The sequence below is a fragment of the Emydura macquarii genome, unplaced genomic scaffold (genome assembly GCF_026122565.2).
Source record: "Emydura macquarii macquarii isolate MOO-44397 ecotype Brisbane River unplaced genomic scaffold, CSIRO-AGI_Emac_v2 contig_1119, whole genome shotgun sequence".
NCBI lineage: Eukaryota > Metazoa > Chordata > Testudines > Chelidae > Emydura > Emydura macquarii.
This window is the reverse complement of record NW_027131256.1, coordinates 12018919-12038020: the sequence shown is the minus strand read 5'-3', so window position 1 is coordinate 12038020 and position 19102 is coordinate 12018919.

The window sequence follows — 19102 nt, the reverse complement described above, 5'->3', positions numbered from 1 at the left end:
AGACAATTTCGCTATCATGCTCCAAGATGTGTTCTACTTCCCTGTTGCAACAGAGCTTCTATTAAGAGCCTGGTAAAATTCCATCACTAAGTAGCACAAAGCTTGAAAGCCAGATCCCCGTCATCTATAGTATATGATCCATCACATTTGGTCACACACTTTATATTAAGGTTCCACTTACATATATCATTTATTAAAGATTAATACATGATTAATATTTCTTAATAAATAGCTAATCAATTATTATGGAGTCCAGTAGATGGATAGGTTGCTTATAGAGTTGGCTGGGAAGTTACTGATGAAATGGTTTCCCCCTCAGATAACAATTTGTTGAAACAGAGACAGCACACAATTCTCACCCCAGAATAGCTAGTAGCCTTGTGATTAAAGGTCCTCAGGTGGGTTGTAGAAGATGCAGGTCCAACATGGTGCTTTGCCTTTTTTACCACTCTCTCAGTCTCTCCTGTTAGAGCTGTTCCACTTTGCATAACTAATTAAATATACAGCAGACCAGAGAAAGACTGACTCGTTAGCCATGCAGAACAATACCAAAACCTAAAATTTTTTCCACATGTCAGAATTCTTGTTTTCTGGCCATGTGTAGTCACTTATTACCATGGTTAATAACCATTTGTAACTCTGATGCACTTATAACTAACATATTACTCATATCTCTAACTTGATTATAACATCTGTTCATTTATTAACCTTTTATGAACCATTTATAACTTGAATCTTTATATACAGGGTGACCAAGCGTTCCTTGGACTCAGGACAACATGAGCCTACAGGCAGCAGTATAGGATAAAAGCTCTCTGCAGTTGATTGATACCAACTGGGAAGTCACAGAGAATAGATCACTTAAAAATACTTTTAAGGCTAAATGTATTAGCAAAAAATATGTGCTTCATCCACCAGGTGGGCAGACATCCACTACACACGGTGGGGGGAAAGAATCCGAGGCCAGGTCTACACTTACCTGGAAATTTGACGGCAGGTGAACGAGAGTTATGCAAGCTACGCAGAGTAGCTTGTGTAATTCCTGTTGACTTTGTAACTCCTTTTCTATGTGGTGTCTTTACTGCGTTGCACTGATGGGAAATACGTTTCTATTGACCCCAGCGCTATGCCACTCGAGGGGGTGGTTTTATTGCATCGACTTCCGGATCGATTGAGCGGGTCTTCACTGACAACGGCAAATTCACCACCCTCAGATCGATCTATCTGGATCGATTGAGTGGTCAGTGAAGACATTCCCTGACTGTTGTACTAAAAAGGTCCCAAGGTGTAACAGCAGCTCAAAGCTAAACTCTGTTAAATCTGAAAATAAATATATCTGTTCAACTGCTAATTGTATCATGCCTTTAATCAATAATTACAGTTGGAGATGACCCAAAAAGGCAGTGTTCACAGCAGCAACCTGATTAGATTTAAACTACAATTTGAAGTTTAGGTTCAGTAGCACCAAATTCTCCCAAACTGGTCTCCAAAGATTTCAGCCCCAAATCACCTAATCTTGAAATATTTCTGCTGCTTTGGATCACAATTGAAACTAATTGAGAAATTTTCTCTACCAGTTCGGGATCCAGCAAAAATCCAAAGCCAGAATGGTTTGGACCTGGGGAGTAGTCTATGAATGCTCCTGGAATTTAATTGGAAGAGGAGTGATTAAAATTTGAGGTCTCACCCTCTACTAAACAAAATAACCATGCCTTACATTCTAGGGCTTCATTTTTTAGCCCTTTTATATCAAGCCAAAAGCTGCACTGGGCTGGAAATAATAATTTAAATAACATTTGCACCTGCCAGTCTTCTACAGATCAAATACCTATGCACTTTGAGAAATACTGATTGATTTCTTTCTGAATTATTAGCCCAAATGTCGAATCCACATGGCAGGAAAAAATATGTCTATTTTATAATACATAATCTACTGCAATATCTCTGCTGTAACTTTATATCAATAAGTTACCCCCCAAAAAAGCTTTAATAAATGTAATTGTATTGCTCCCATTTACCAGACACTTTAGAATAATTTAAAGCTCGACTCCTGATGCAATGAAATTATTCTAAACTGTGTGTGCTAACAAACAAAAACCTTTTTACTCTCCATTTGCAAAATGACATCTGCTCTGTTTCCCTCTTTGTTTTCAGATGCATGATTACTTTAGTATTTTATTTCTTATCCTGTCAAACAGCAGTGTCAAAAAAGAGAGAAAATGTGTTCTCTTCCAAACACCCACAGAGTCAAAATTACAAAACCTACACATAACATCGTACTCTGCTTACCCATAAAAGAAAAAGAAATCATAAACCTTTCTTAGAAATTTTCCCTCCACTAAAAAGTCTGCAAACATTTGTACCTACAAGAAGGGAGGATGCCTGACAAGTTTATTACAGAGGCAGAAACCACTGCATAGTTAAGGTTGAAACCAGCTTTCTGTTATTAGCTGAACGGCCAATCAGCTCCATCTTTCTGGAAGTACAGAGTTCTAGTCTACTCTCACCCATATTGGTGAGTATTATAAAAATTAATCCAATTTTCCTAAAATATCATTATAGGACATAAAATTTTGGAAAATGATCACTTCTGAGAAACAGCTTGCTCCCCACTTCCATGTAGTCCTTTATTACTCATTCCTGCTCCATCTACTCTACTCTACCCACACAACCTTCACTTTGTTACATTAAAACTCCAGTTCCACAAAGATGTATGCACATGCTTAACTTGAAATCCAAGAGACTACTCACTTACTTAAAATCAAACATGTGCATAAATCTTTTCAAGATTAAAGCCTGAGTTTGTTAAAATATAAACACAGGTTAAAATTATAAAATGAATAGGAGAACAAAAGGTCCCTTTTCTTTTTGAGATAACAGCTGGTTGGAAAAATGAGAACATTTTTCCTCCAAAACAAAGTTAATCTTCCTTCCTGCCTTTTTTCTTCCCCCCCTTCCCCTCAACAAAAATATTTTGAAACTTGGTGGGGGGTTTAAACCATCCCTCCCCCTACTCAAAAAAAATTGAATGGATTTTTTTTTTTTTTTGTAAAATCTTTTGCAACAAATGTGTCCCTTTTCCGTTACGGAAAAACATCAGCCAGTTCTAGAAGGGATCTATTGCCAATCACCTCCTAGTTATCTATTATTTTGATTTTTGGGCAGAGTTTTGCAAACCTGAAGGGGACAAACTGAAAGTTGTGTCAGTTGGCTGGGGTGTGAGTGAATGCTGAAGGAGTGCATGGCAGAAGGGATCAAGCTAGAACTCTGAACTGTTCAATTCCAGGCATTCTGAGCCATGTTAGCTTGTGGGAGAGGGATAAGTCTGCACTAGAGCTGGAAGGTGCAATTTCCAGCTCCAGTGGACATAGCATACCACCTCATTCATAACTAGCAAGGGTAAAAACAGAAGTGTAGCCTCAGCAGCGTGGGCATCGGGATGGACTCTACAACACAGATCTCAGAAAAGATTTGTTTGATGACTAGCGAAAAGAGAGTCCTTTAATCTATACAATCCCCTTCATGATTATATGGATGCAACTACCGCACAGTTACTTTAACTTTTTCCAGGAAGAGTTCCATCCTGAATCCTTATACATCAATGACTCATAACATGCATGGCAGTAGCACCTGTTGTCATAGTTATATGTTGTTATTGGCAGGGCTGGTCGCATCATTTATTAAGATTGCCTCATGTGTCCAGTTGCGAGACCTTGTTTTCAGTTGTTTATAAATCTGTCAAAATTTAACTTTTGGGGCCGAAGCTTTCCATGGTGGGCGTCTGCATCAGCCAACTGAATTATTTTTGAGAAAAGTTTCATGAAAATGACTGAGGTGTTTCTGAAAATGAGATAAGGGAAAATACATCGTTTTGCCTCATGTTAAATAATTCTGGCGACCTCTAAGGATCCCTAGAATCTATTCTGAGGGGCTTTGTCAAGTCTAGTAGAAATGTCCCAAGAAAAGACTTTTGTGCCTTCCCTTGAGAAAACCAGTCTCCCCTCTAATAGATCACAGAAGAGAAGGCTGAAAGGGGCTTGATTATCTGTGTGCCAAACACACACACAGCCTGCCAAATCCTCCCCTGTCCCCCACGACTACCACACTGGGGAAAGAGACAACTGAGATGCTGTTATTGAAACATAAAGCCACTTCTCTGTTCTCTGAACAGGAGCAGGTTCCTTCTTCCAATGAGCGCTGATGGCTTTAACACTTGATTTCTCCTTGCCACTCACCTTCCTGTTTTCAAACACCACACTATTCCTTCCAACAGCCAGTAGATTTGAAAATAGACCGTTAGCAACAATACAGACAAAGGGCTCAGAAGATAATAGGCAGAAGATCAGAAAGCCAGTGAAGGGCACAGCATTTCATGTTGAGATGCAGAAACACGACGAGACCTGAAATAGAGAGAAAAATGGTAACAGCATGAAGAACTGGGCTATCATGGGAAAGCATTAGATCCGGTAGTTAGGAGGAGAGGGACTGGGAGTCAGGACACCTGGGTGCTACTCCTAGCTTTGCCAGCAACTTATTGGGTGGCCTTAGGAACAAGTAACATCTACTTGCTGTATCACAGTATCTCCTCTGTAAGATCTACCCTGGGAAGAAGGACATAAGCACTCACCACCACCACCACAACCCCCCAGCTGCAGGTTTCTGCCCCTTAAGTCCTAAAACAATTGGACTAGCTACCCCATAACCTAACCCACCCAGTTTTTCCTCCCCAGGCCATCTTCCTAAATGCTCAGCCAGGCTTCTTCCTGGCTTTGCTTCTAGACTCCTGTTCTACCACTCACACTCTCTCAAGCTTCTCTTGTTATTGATCTTGGCTGCCCTTATAGCTCCCAGTAACTCTGAGCCTTTGTCATGTGATTCTCTATGCTCATTCCCTTCACCTGGGGGGGAAGGGGGGAGACGGCGAGGGAGGACAGCAAAACCTGGTACAGGTGCAACTGAGCCCCAATTCCCTCTTTAAAAGACTCTGTGACCATCTGAAATTGGAAACCTTTGGTCTAACATTCCTTGTTTGTTATCAAAAGTGCTGAAGACACAGTTGAATAAATCCCTGTTACTATATTTAAATAATGCCAACTGAAAGTGAATGATAAAACAGATGCCCAGATTTCTTTCAATAGCAAAAGAAAATTTCCTCAATGCCTAGATATTAAGGGCAGAAGGGACCACTCTGAGCTCCTGCCTCACACAGTCTGTAGAATTTCACAAGTGCTTCCCCCATCAAGCCTGTAACCTCTGACTGAGCTAAAGCACATCTTTTAGACACACATCCACACACATTAGAGCCAGCTGGATATGGGGGGAAACTTCTAGTTGGGCTGTGACTGAGATTAGAACAGAGAGGCAAGGAGTGCAAGAGATAGGATGCAGAACAGGGAATCAGAAGACCTGCATTTTTCTCTTCCTGGCTGTACCACTGAGTGACAGCGAGCAAGCCACTTAACTTCTCTGTAGCTCGGTTTCCTCCATCTATATAATGGAGATCACTAAAGCTGGGTTTATGATCCACCTTTTGCAGGGTGGGAAACAGATGCTGAGATTTGGGGGCTGTCTACATTACAAATCTAGAGTAAGTTTGGAAGCAGGTGACACCACACATGGTTTATAATTATAACCCCCTGGCTGACACAATTCCTAAGCATGTGTGTCCTGTATTTTGACCGCATGTCAGAGCAAGGCTGGGAGCCCTTTCCCTGCCATGTTGGGGGCTGAACAAACTCTCAACAGCTCACTGTTTTTCAACTTTTGGATCAATGATGTAGAATTAAATATTGAATCGCTGCTGATCACATTTGTGGAGGACAGAAAGATGGGTGGAGTGGCAAATCATGAGTCACAGAGTGATCTAGATCATTTGAAGGGGCCTAAGATTACCAAACAAAATGCATTTTAATACAGCCAAATGCAAGGTGCTAAATCTAGGAACAAAGAATGCAGGTCAGACCTACAGAACAGGGACTATACCCTGGAAAGCAGTGACTCAGAGAAGGATTTCAGGGTCAGAGTGGACGAGCAACTCGACAAGAGCTCCTAGTGTGCTACTGTGGAAAAGGTGGCTAATGTCGTCCTTGAATATATAGAGGGGAGTAGCGAGTAGGTGATTTTACATTTTTATATGGCACTGTGGAATATTGCGTCCATTTCTGCTTTCCCCATTCTAAAAAGAATACTGAAAAACGGGAGTGAAGAAAAGAGCCATAAAAATGAATTGAGGGCTGAAGAAAATGTCTTGAAGTGAGAAATTTAAAGAGCTCAATATGTTTATCTTATAAAAAAGCAAATTGAGAGGTGACTTGATTATGATGTATAAGTACCTTCACGGCGAGAAAATACCAGGTAATAAAGGGCTCAGTAATCAAGCAGAGAAAGGCTTAGCAAAAATGAATGGATGGAGTTTGAAGCCAGACAAATTCAAATGAGAAATAAGGCACAATTTTTTGTTAACAGTGATGTTGATTAGCAACTGGAACAAACTCTCAAGGCAAGTGGTGGATTCTCTATTTCTTGATATCGTCAAATCAAGACTGGATGCCTTTCTGGAAGATGTGATTCAGTCAAACAAAAGTTATTGTGCTTAACACAAGCATAACTGGCTGAAATGTAATGGTTGTGATATACAGGAGGTTAGATAAGATGATCTAATAGTCCTTTCTGGCCATGAGTTGTAGATTCCAAGCAGTGAGACAAGACAAGCAGGCTCTGACTGATCTCCAAATCAACCATGTGTGAGTGGGGTGATACAGAGGAAACAACTCATACTTACACAGGGGGCTGGCCAGGGACTGGACATCAGCCCTGCAGGGGATGTATGGGGTGTGGCAGTGACTTCACAGGGGCCTTTGGTAGGACCTCAGCTTATTGGGCAAAGGCAGTGGCGAGACGGTGACCTCACAAAGACCCTGACATCAACATTCAGGACAGGGATGCAGGGCAGGGGGCAACCTCAGAGACCTCCTCATGGTCTCTCCTTGAGGACTGAGAGAAGCTTCACATTTAGGCACCAGATTGATAGCGAGAAGTGTCATTGGAGTTTTTTCCTCTCCTGTGATTGACTTTGTTAGGAAACAGACTTGCTCTGTGTAGAAAGTAAGAGCCTCATTGAGATTTGGAATCTGGTCAGTCTAATCCATCTGTTACTAGCCACGCCCTTGGCCTGGAAAACACTAGGTTAAGAAGGCAGGAAAAAAAAAAACCCCACCCTTGCCCTTTGCCCCTTAGAGTCATGATTTGTAATTTTATGCTTCCCCTTCACTCCCGCCATATCTTTCCTTCTCTTCTTCTGGCTCCTTTTCCCCCCCTTTCTCTTTGCTTCCCTCCCTCCACAAGGAGGGTTGGCACTGCTCTTCAGCTCTTGCTCTGGAAGGATCTCCACAACAAAGGGGAGGGATTGGAATTGTGCTCTGATAATAATCCCCTCCAATGACAAGAGCTGTCCTTACCTCTGGGAGGGGAATAGTCAGCCTCAGGTCCCTGAAATTCTCCACTCTGATTGGCCAAGAATGGGGGTATTATTAAGCTAATGGTGGGGAGACTCTGGTACTTGTTCTCTTTTAAGTCCAAGCAACTAATTCATAACAAATCATTGATCTGATCAATTTTACTGCCGTCTCTCCATTCATTGTGAGCAGTTTATGATTCTCTTGACAGGATTAGTTCTTCCAAAACACTTCCTCAATAATTTATAGAAATAATTCTTGGTCTGTAGTAGAGCTGAGCACATAATTGAAGTAAAAAATCTGGGGTAGTGGGGGAGAAATCAGTTTCTTTGGAACCAAAATTGAATTTTTAGTTTTTTCTTGCCCAAATGAAAAATCAAAAACAATTAGTCTGGGTAGAAAATAAATGTTTCAAGTGTTGATTCAATTCTATGTTTTGTTTAGAAAATGCTGGTTTGATATGATTTTACATTGAGAAACTATCAATTCAAAACTAAATGTCCAAATGGTTTTTTTCTTTTTCAAAAGTAATCATTTTGACATTTTCAAAATTTGTTTTCAAGTTTTTTCAGCCAAAACTGCCAAATTTGCCCCCAGTTTGTGAAAAGATTCGGTGTCCTGAAACATGCAGGTTTTGCAAATATCCTATTCACCGAAAAATATAAGTGAAAGAGCAAAGCGGAGACATCTGTTGAGCTGACGCATTCATGTGACCAAAGCCAGGAGAGAGAAAAAAGGAAACACTCTACTGTGGCTGGCGGCAGCACTGAAAAAATGCAGTTTGGGAACTCAGAGACTAGAAATAAACATGAAATTAACAGCAAGGGCTTTTTCCTGTGCAATGGAGGGTTTAAAACATCATTATCAAATGAAACTTTAAAATATCCTTGTATAATTTCAGGAAGGGCCTATAAACATAATAGGTACCATTAAGGACTTGATGTCTCAGATTCCGTCCCTAAGTACATGCTTTTACTACTTGAGATCAACCAACTTCCTTTGGTAGCAGTAGTAAGCTCTTATCCTCTTTGCGGTCCACTGGCCTTGGGGCTGGAAGGTGTGATTTCCAGCCTGAGTAGACATAGCCATGTTGGCTCTGATTGAGCTAGCATGATAAAACTAGACGTGTAGCCTTTGTGGAATGAGCCAAAGAAGGGGCTAGCTGGCCAAGTACCTGCCTATTAACTCCTATAGGAATGCACATGGACAGGTATCCCCTTCCACTTCTTAAGCCATGGCAGTGACACTGCTATCTTTACTGAAACCTGGTGGGATACCCTGCAGGATTGGAATGTTAAAAATCACTGGTTACAGCCCATTTAGGAAAGGCAGAGTGGGTAAAAGAGATGGGGAGAGTGGCATCTACCTTACAGACACCAATGCCTGTTTTAGAGTTGTCAATAATTCAGAACTACAGACTCTTAAATGCATGTGGCTCAATGCACTAGCTAACAAAGCCCACGAGGGGAACTGGTGGTGGTCTATTACTGATCACTTAACCAGACAGCAGGTTGAGTTGCTCCTTAAGCACTTGTCTGTAATACACAGAAAGAAAGTTTTGTCATCCTAGTTGACTTCAGTTTGGGAGACATGGGGAAGGTCTCCCCAAGTTTCTAAAAATCACAGATGATTTTCTAACATAAAAAGGTATTGCTCCCAACGCTAAGCATCTCTGGTTTTGACCTCAAGTATCCCAATGCTTTGGAGCAGGGACATGAAATTAGTTAGGGGCAGGGCTTTTGCAAGGGATGTTACTTTGGTCTCTCCCATGAAAACTGATCTAAATATGGCCTATCCCTCCCCTCCAATAAGAAGAGGCTCATGGCCTCAGGAGTCTGGCTTCCTGGCAGCCTTCCCACACCAGAGATCTCCCAGGAGTCAAAGGTGGAGACAGACACCAAAATCTCTCTGCCCCAACTGTCAGGTCCCATTGTGGCCAATCCCCACCTCTGTCCCTTAACACCAGCCACTTTTACTGTCCCCTTCCTATTTATTCCAGCCCCATGTGGGTTCCTTCCCCACCTGTCCCTCATGGCAGCCCCTCAGCATGTATTCCTTCAAACCAATCCCTAAAACCAGCCCAGCTCTGTGGTTCCTTCCCAACTCCCTACTGCCAGTGTCTGTGTCTCCTTCTCTGCCCCACCTCCTAAAGCCAGCCCTGAAGTGTGCCTTCTCTCCTTCCCCTGCACTAACCACAATCCCTATGGTGTCTCTTCTTCCAGGGATTTAACACCAGCCCTCCCAGGTTCCCAGCACGTGGAGGTGCAGGAACATCAGCCCCTCTGCAAGTCTCCTCTCCTGCCACCTGCCTCCCCCACCCCCATACCATTTCTTCTTCCCTGCTGCTGCTGCAGTCACCAGGCTACTCAAGACAGGGACCCAAGCACCACCCCAGGAGATCGTCATTGCTAAGGGACTACAGGGATCAGATGAGATGGATACACTGCTGCTGTTTTGCTGTTGCTGCTATGGAGATTTTGAGGCCTGGCTCCATCCCTGACTTTAACATCAATGCCAGGCAGCTGTATAGCTGTGCAGAGAAAACAATCTCTAAAGCTTCTCCAGAGACCCTGCTGTCTGGCTCCATCCCCCAAATTAACATCAGGGCAGTTCTCAATAGCAGCCTGGCAGTGAGGGGTGTTCTGCTGATACTATGAAGGCCCTGAGGCCTGGCGCCAGCCCCCAAATAATATCTATGCAAAAGTTGCTATACAGGCCTGCAGCCAGGGACACGCTGCTGCTGCTGCTGCTGCTAGGGAGAATCTCAGACCTGGTTTCAGCCCTAACCTGGACATTGCTGATGAGCTCTATATAGCCCTGGAGGCACACCGCATGCTGCTGGTATGGAGAACCTGATCCAGGCTATAACCCGCCTACTGCTATACATGCTGACAGAGGGATGCTCTGCCGCTAGGGTGAGTCTGAGATTCCTCCCCTGGAATCCACTCCTTGCCATGCAGCAATATAGCCCTGCTGCTATGAAGAGCCCGAGGCCGGCTTCCAATCCCAATACTTCACTCCTGTACATCCCTGGAAAGAAGGATGTTCACCTGCTGTTGAGATTTTCAGGTGTGACCCTACACAAGGAATTGACCTAATTGCTGGGCTCGTATATAGCTGGTATATAACACTGTCTACTGCTTGGGAGACACTAGGGCCAGTCTCTGTTGACATTGCTGCCAGGCTCCCATATAGACTTGAATGGAGGGATGAACTGCTGTCGCTGGAGGAGAACAGGAGGCCTGGCTCCATCCTTGCTGGTGTTCTATAGCCAGGCAGTGCGTCTGGCATCCACATCCAGAAATTAGTCATTCCATGACGCAGTATAGCCCTGCAGGGAAGGACGCTCTGCAGTAGTGCTACCAGCTCTGTCACAGAGACCCCAAGGCCCGGTTCCACCCCAGTATTAACATTATAGCCTGACTCTATTCTATAGCCCTGCATGGAGGCATATTCTTCTGCTGTGGACTTCTAGAGGTCTGGTTCCACCTGTGGAATAGATCTAATTGCCAGGCTCCTACACAGTCCTGCTGGGAGGGATGCTGTCTGCTGCTGCCAATCCTACCCGGGAGACCCTGAGCCTCGTTCCTTCCCTGGAAGCGATCTATGTGAACTCCTAGTTGGCCACATCATTGCTGCTAATTACCTAATTTCCTGCCTTAAAACACTGACCAGTTGCTGCTGGAACTGCTCACTTGTCCCTGCTACTTGCTGAGCTTTGAGGTAGAAGAAGAGAATGACCAAAAAAAAACCCAAAACATTCTGCGGCCACAGGGAAAGCTGTATTTGGGGCCCATTCGCTGGCCCACCAACAAGCTGCTTGCTTGTTATTGCTCTAGAAATCTTTGCCTTTGATAGCAGTGAAATGTTACTGCCTTTTCTCTTATACGATCTGTGAAGTAAGTAGGGTTGGGACATGGTCTTGAATGTATAGTCTATGTTTGCAATAGAAACACTACATTACAATGGAGTGAGGGTCAAGAAAACAGAGCAGCATTTCTGGAAGAAAAGAAACATTACAGAGATGTTATCATTCTCTTCAAAATAAGCATTAACTCTGTCCTGGCAAGGTGTGTAAACAAAAAAAATGCAACCATGTTAACATCTGGAAATGCCAATTAGTGCTTCCAGAGAAGCCCTGCAGTGAGTTATACTATAGGAAAAACTATGAAAGAAAAAATCAGTTTAATCGAATCCGGTATCACAAACACAGCTATACACAGATCTTAATTGTATGGTTGGTGCATGGCCTTGCTATAGAGTTAATGTTCTTTGGGGACTTGACATGAACCAAATCCCTCAAAAATTAGTTCACACCCTCTCACTGTAAACCACCACCATGCAGTTTCAGATTTTCACATGCTCCATTGCTGCCTTAGGTTCTGATCAGAGTAATTGTAGTAGCTGTAGTTTCTCAGGTTCTCCTGCACCTCCATGAGCTGGAACATCAACCCATCTACAAGTCTTCTCCTGCCATGTACTTCCAACCATCTCCTCTTCCCCACTGATGCTGCTAACACCAGCCCACTCAAACAGGGCCTGTGTGCCACCCCGAGATGCCATCATTTCCTAGGGCTACAGGGACCAGATGACAGAGAGACACTGCTGCTCTTTTTGTTACCACTCCAGCATTGATCCTGAGACCTGGCTCCTTCCACCAGATTATCAATGCCAGTCTGCTATCCAGATCTGTGGTAAGCAATGTGCTGTTGATGCTATTAAGACCCCGAGGCCTGTCTCTATTCCCCAAATTATCAATGTCAGTCTGGTATATAACCCTGCAGAGAGATAAAATCACTGGTGTTGCAGAAACCCTGATTCCTGGCTCCATCCCCCCAATCTCCATCCTACCCAGTCCCAGTCTCTGCTGCTCAGGCTTCTCATTCCAGTGCCAATTTTCTTGCAGAGGCAGTCCTGGTTCTCCCCACTCATCTCCCATAGTGGCTCCCAGTCCTCCTCCAGAGGGTCCTTATCCAAACTGAGTCTTTCTTACTACTCCTTTGTCCACATCTTTTTTGCCCAGCCAGTCCCAATTCTGCCCCCCATGCCACCTCCTTCTCAGATCTGTCTCCCCCCCCCCCCCCCCAGCTCCTACTTTCAGTCTGCTTCTCCATCCAGTCCCAACTTCCTCCTTTCCCCCAGGTCCTTGTCCAATATCAGTGTTTTTCTCCTCCCAGCCAACTTCCTCCCATCCCCTGCCCCACCACCTCTCAGTCCCAACATCCCCTCTCCCCAGCTCCAAGTCCTAGTCTCCTTGCCCAGACATGGTTTCTCTCCCCACACCATTTTCCAGTCTCCTCAATCTACTCTTTTCCCTGCCCCAGTTCCACTTTTCCTCCCCTCTGCATTCAAATTAGATGTTTTCTCATCGACTCAGACTTTAAAGCCAGAAGGGCCCATCATGATCATCTGGTCTGATTTCCAGCACATTGCAGGCCACAGAACCTCGCCCACCCACTCCTCTAATAGTCCCACATCCTCTGGCCGAGTTACTGAGGTTTTCAAATCATGATTTAGAAACATCACGTTACAGAGAATCCACCATTTACACTACTTGAAACCTAGTGACCTGTGACCCCCATGTCCCCTACTGCAGAGGAAGGGGAAAACCCACCAGGGTCTCTGCCAATCTGATCTTGGGGAAAATTCCTTCCCAACCCCACATATGGCGGTGTTAGACTCTGAGCTTGTGGGCAGGACCCACCTGCCAGACACCAGGGAAAGAATTCTATGTAGTAACTCAGAGCCCTCCCCATTTAGTGTCCCATTACTGGCTGTTGGAGATATTTGCTGCTAGCAGTTGCAGATTGGCTACATGCCTCCACATTGCCAGGCTGCTAGAAGGGGATGTCATTGAGAGCACAGGAGAGACAGACAGGTTCCCTACTCTCAATTCCAGTGCCCAGCCCTGGGCAGCAGTTACAGGGAAACTCCAGTCTCATCCCTATAGCCCTGGGCTGGGACATGTTCAGTCACTCTGTGGGGTGAGTGCAAATGCAGTCTTATCATCATTAGGATTTATAATGGAATGAAGCATGCTCCGTGTGGATGGAATCTTTGGAGATTTTAATCTTTAATTAAACTCTCAGAAATCTCTACTGAGCATGTGTGAACTGCGATTTTTCAAAAGCTCCTAACTTGGCCAAACCAGGGTGACTTTTAACACGGACAGCAAAAGGCACATCCCTGGTATAAAGGCAACTCCTGACAAATTTCAAGTTCCTGCTCCAAAGCAGTTTAAAAATTCTTGACTTTTTTTTTTTTTTTTTAAACATGGGCAACACTTATTCTTCCATAACCTCCTTCTTGGCAACAGCCTGAAACAACCAGCTGGCATGGAAAGGTTTACCCAAGCAGTTAAAGCTTTGCAAAGTTATCAACACATTAAAAACAGGGTCTTATAATGGCAAATAATGAGCAACCTTTACATGGGGTGCTGCCTGCACCGCCTATAATATATACACATCCATTCATTTACACACAATGTAAGTAAGGGTGTGTGTATGTAACATAAATAGGAAAGGCACATAGTACTATGAAAATGGTGACATTTTTGTTTTTTCTTTCAGACATGTTTTCTCCTTTCCTTCCGTCCGCATTGCTTATTGCCTTTCATCTGAATGCATCGTAGGTCTCAACATCAAAATGAACAAATGACAGTCTTTTTACTAGGGCTGTTTTTAAGAATGTTCGTTCCAGAAGCAAAAATTTCTGAAGACATATGGTGAGCTAAATATGCCAGAGATTTTCCCAGATGGCTTCCTCCATGCAGGAACATGCCCCTCAGGTAGAAGCATTCAGAATCCCCAAAACTCAACTACAGCCAGAAAAAAAGCCTGAGGTGAAAGATTGCATATATTCCAGAACTACACAAGGATAAAACTTCTGCTACTTTTTGGTCCAATATCAAGGCTCTGATTCTGATCTCACACTGGTTTTACTGTGGTATGTAATGCCATTAAATTTGAGTTACTTCTGATTTACACTTGGGTAAGTGTGATCATCATTCACTAAGATTTTAAAGATACGAAACTCCTTGATAGTAACCAAACATGCAAAGACAGAGAGACTTCCTATTATAACAACCACTGTGTATCACAAAGAGGCAAGCACCAAGTTACCTAAATTTACTGTCTACCAGATCAGGATTCCATGGGAGAGTTTTGAACTTCAATGCGGGATGTGCCTAAAACTAGTCAACATGAACAGTGATGTCAGTCCCACCTCTTTACACAGATTTCCTCACTATAACAAAGCATTATTTCTCATGACGGACAACCTCTGCCACTAATCCATCATGGGGAAATGAGTTTAAATTGAGAGGAGAATTTTAGTCCTTTTGTGATGGAATTCATATTTCATTATTTTTGTATAGGATGCCTAAACATAACAGTGATGGACACATTTATGTATAAATAGATAGGATCAGGGCCTAAACCACCAACTCCAGTATTTGATCCTACCATTTGATGTACATGCTTAATTTTAAGCATGTGATTAGTCCCACTGAATGGGACTATAAGTCAATAAAAATACTTGCTTAAAGTTAAGCATGTGCCGGTGTGCCTGCAGGATCATCAGGCCTTAGATTTGTAAGGAGTATAGTATTTGGAAAGAGCTTGAAGTTCTAGACAGAAAGTGAAAGTGGTTCATTTTGCCTTTCTGCTGTGTTGGCAAGGAGAGAAGGAAAAAAAAACCCAACCCCAAAACAACAAGCATCCATTTTCACTATGTTTTATTTCAGCCCTCAGAATGAGGCAAGTTTTGACAGTAACAGCACTGAGCAATGAGTGAAAAATGAAACTACATTACAGCAGCGTGTGGATGCAGTAAAGTCAAAGGGTAAAATTAATTCTGCAGGCAGCAGCCTGTTTGTGCACACTGAAACATTAACCATGTGAATCTGAATGACGCTGTTTACAACAGGAAAGGCTAAAAAAAAAAAGGGAGAACTCAAGCAAGTGATGGAGAAAATGTCAGGTGTGTACATAGTTCAAATTCCACTCTGCCTTCAATCCTTGTTCACAGACCATCCCTTCATAACTTCACCAAAGTAAGCACTTTTCTAATCTGATGTAATCTACTAGATAGGAGCCTCTGGTGGATGCTCAGCGAGGTGGTTAATCCCCTCTTATCTCAGTGACGATGGTCAAGTCTGGTCAGATGTCTCATTTTTTGTTTGATTCCTTCCTGGTTTTGTTCAGTCACATTGGGCCCAATCCTCAACTACACTAAGGCTCCTTTATCCCATTCTGGCAAGGTAAGAGGACCTACTGGGGGTGGAAATGGGCCCCTGAGAAAAATTCCTGTGGTGCTATTAAAGAATTGATGTAAGGATCTTACACCAGCCTTGTTTCCAGTCTCAGGCATAAGAAGTTTGTTGCAGGGCATCCAAGGATAAAAAAGGCAATATGTTGGGAGTACACTGCACAGTAGCTAGCCTCTGCTCCTCAGGGCCCATAGGGGCCACAGGAAGATGACTTGTAATTTAGAACAGCCCTAAAGCTGCTCTGTCTCATACCAGGATCCAGGCAAGCCCCTGGATTCCCCAGAATACAAAAGGTGGACTGAAGCGGTCTCCTTTGTTTCCTGTCCCAACTGTAGGGAAGGATCAAATGAGAACCAGGGTCATTGCCTCATGAACCAACAGACACTCCCCTGTTTTAATGTGATTTATAATCCATAGGGGTCAGGGAAGCCTTCCTTCTCATTGTGAAGTTATGCAACCGTTCTCTACCTAAAATTACTCAGGTTTAACTGCCTGACACTTGAGAGAAACCCTTGCATTTTTTCCGTTCACGTTGGTATCTCTGGCCTACCACACCTTACTCTCTCACTGAAGCTTATATCATTACAGGTAGAAGCAGTTAACTTTCCTTTAGTTCGTAGGGTCTCTCTCTGTGCTTGACTTTCAGACTTTTAAAATAAAAGATGCCAAAGATGTTATCGAAGTCTATCTCAAGGCAAAACCTCCAAGATGAATGTTGATGCTGCGGCTGCCAAACGTTGCATCATGTGTAGGGCTCCTTTCCCACACTGACTGTTTAACATTAGGAAGGAGAATGTTGGGAATTTAAAAAAAAGAAGCTCTTGTTCTCCTATGGGAGAGTGATGAATAGCGTTGCCCTCAGCGGTTAGCCAGTATTTGGAGCCCTGCAGGACTGTTTTCGTTAGGACAAATCAGTAACATCAGTCTAGCACATTCTTGGCGTAAACTTGTTTGTATATAAAGAATGTGCACAAAGGCCTGTTTCCCTGAACACAGTAGTAAAGCAAACAGTAACAAGCAGTTTCCTTGCTCAAAAATCCCCAGGTCCTTCATTCCAGCAAGCTCCGTGCTCCAGAAGCTGTCCCTCCCTTTCCTCTCACAGTAACACTCATTACTCTTTCACCTGGCTTTCTCTCACTCCACACAGCCTGCCAGCTGTAATCATAGAATCATAAGACTAGAAGGAACCTCGCAAGTTCATCTAGTACAGTCCCCTACACTTTTGGCAGGATCAAGCATTATCTAGACTATCCCTGAAAGGTGTTCATCTAACCTGCTCTTAAAAATCTCCAGTGATGAAAAATCCACAACCTCCTTAAGCAATTTATTCCAGTGCTTAACTACCCTGACAGTTAGGGAGTTTTTCCTAATGTCCAACCTAAGCCACCCTTGCTGCAATTTAAGCCCATTGCTTCTTGTCCTATCCTCAGAGGTTAAGGAGAACAATTTTTCTCCCTCCTCTTTGTAACAACCTTTTATGTACTTGAAAACTGTTATGTCCCCTGCCTATTCTTCTCTTCTCCAGACAAAACAAACTTTTTTTAATCTTCCCCCATAGGTTATGTTTACTAGATCTTTAATCATGTTTTGTTGCTCTTCTCTGGACTTCCTCCAATTTGTCCACATCTTTCCTGAAATGTGGTGCCCAGAACTGGACACAATACTCCAGTTGAGGCCTAATCAGCGCAGAGTAGAATTGAAGAATTACTTCTTGTGTCTTCCTTACATCACTCCTGCTACTACATCCCCGAATGATGTTTACTTTTTTTTGCAATAGTGTTACACAGTTGACTAATATTTAGCTTGTGATCCACTATGACCCCCAGATCCATTTCCACAGTACTCCTTCCTAGGCAGTCATTTCCCATTTTGTATGTGTGAAACTGATTGTTCTTTCCTAAGTGGAGTACTTTGCATTTGTCCTTATTGAATTTCATCCTGTTTACTTCAGACCATGTCTCCAGTTTGTCCAGATCATTTTGAAATTTAATGCTATCCTCCAAAGCACTTGCAACCCCTCCCAGCTTGGTATCATCTGCAACCTTTATACATATACTCTCTATGCCATTATCTAAATCACTGATGAAGATATTGAACAGAAGTGGAACCAGAACTGATCCCTGAGGGACCCCATGCAATATGCCCTTCCAACTTGGCTGTAAACCACTGATAACTACTCTCTGGGAATGATTTTCCAACCAGTTATGCATCCACCTTATAACAGCTCCAACTAGGTTGTAGTTCCCTGGTTTCCTTATGAGAAGGTCATGTGAGATAGTATCAAAAGCCTTACTAAAGTCAAGATATACCACACCTACCACTTCCCTCCCCTCGATCCACAAGGCTTGTTACCCTGTCAAAGAAACCTATCAGGTTGGTTTGACATGATTTGTTCTTCAGAAATCTATGCTGACTTTTACTTATCACCTTATTATCGTCTAGATGTTTGCAAATTGCTTGCTTGATTATTTGCTCCATTATATCTCCAGGTACTGAAGTTAAACTGACTGGTCGGTAATTCCATGGGTTGTCCTTATTCCCCTTTTTATAGATTGGCACTATATTTGTCCTCTTCCAGTCCTCTGGAATCGCTCCCATCTTCCATGACTTTTCAAAGATAATTGCTAATGGCTCAGATATCCCCTCAGGCAGCTCCTTGAGTATTCTAGGAAGAATTTCATCAGGCCCTGGTGACTCGAAGACATCTAACTCATCTAAGTAATTTTTAACTTGTTCTTTCCCTATTTTAGCCTCTGACCCTCCCTCATTTTTACTTGCATTCACTATTGTCTGCAGTTGTTTTTACTAGGTAAACAGTCTTGATTGATCCTTCTGTTGAGCCTGAAAGAGGCTTTAGTAAGAGACCCTTCTGGCTGGCAGCCATTAGCACTCTTCAGCATAACAGTATATTGTTTGCATTACCATTGCAATTCAGGTGAAGCAACAAATACAAAAAAATATTGTAAACAAGGAAGCTATGGCCTTGCCTTTCATGCCACGAAATAAGATTAGTAGTATTCATCTTCCTTCTGGAAAAGCACTTTCAAAACCATTCAGAAACTAATTTTATATTAATAAATGTAACTTCTTCACTTGATCCTGCAACAAATCCATTCGAAAGGAGAGCTAAGTACAAGCTGGGAGAACAACTTCACTGCTTAGGTGGAAAAATGGTCGAGGACCCAGGTTTCACAAGCCTATCTACCTTGGTACTTATTAGGCCCTTAACATCAGAGTATCTGAGCACTGCCCATTACGTGAACAATGGCAATGGTTTTTTTTTTTAATTCCTCCCCTGTTGTCCTTCCTGTCTTCCCCACCCCCACTTTAAATCAGACTTTTTTAAGGGAATTATTCTGGGAGAATAAGAGTTCTATCA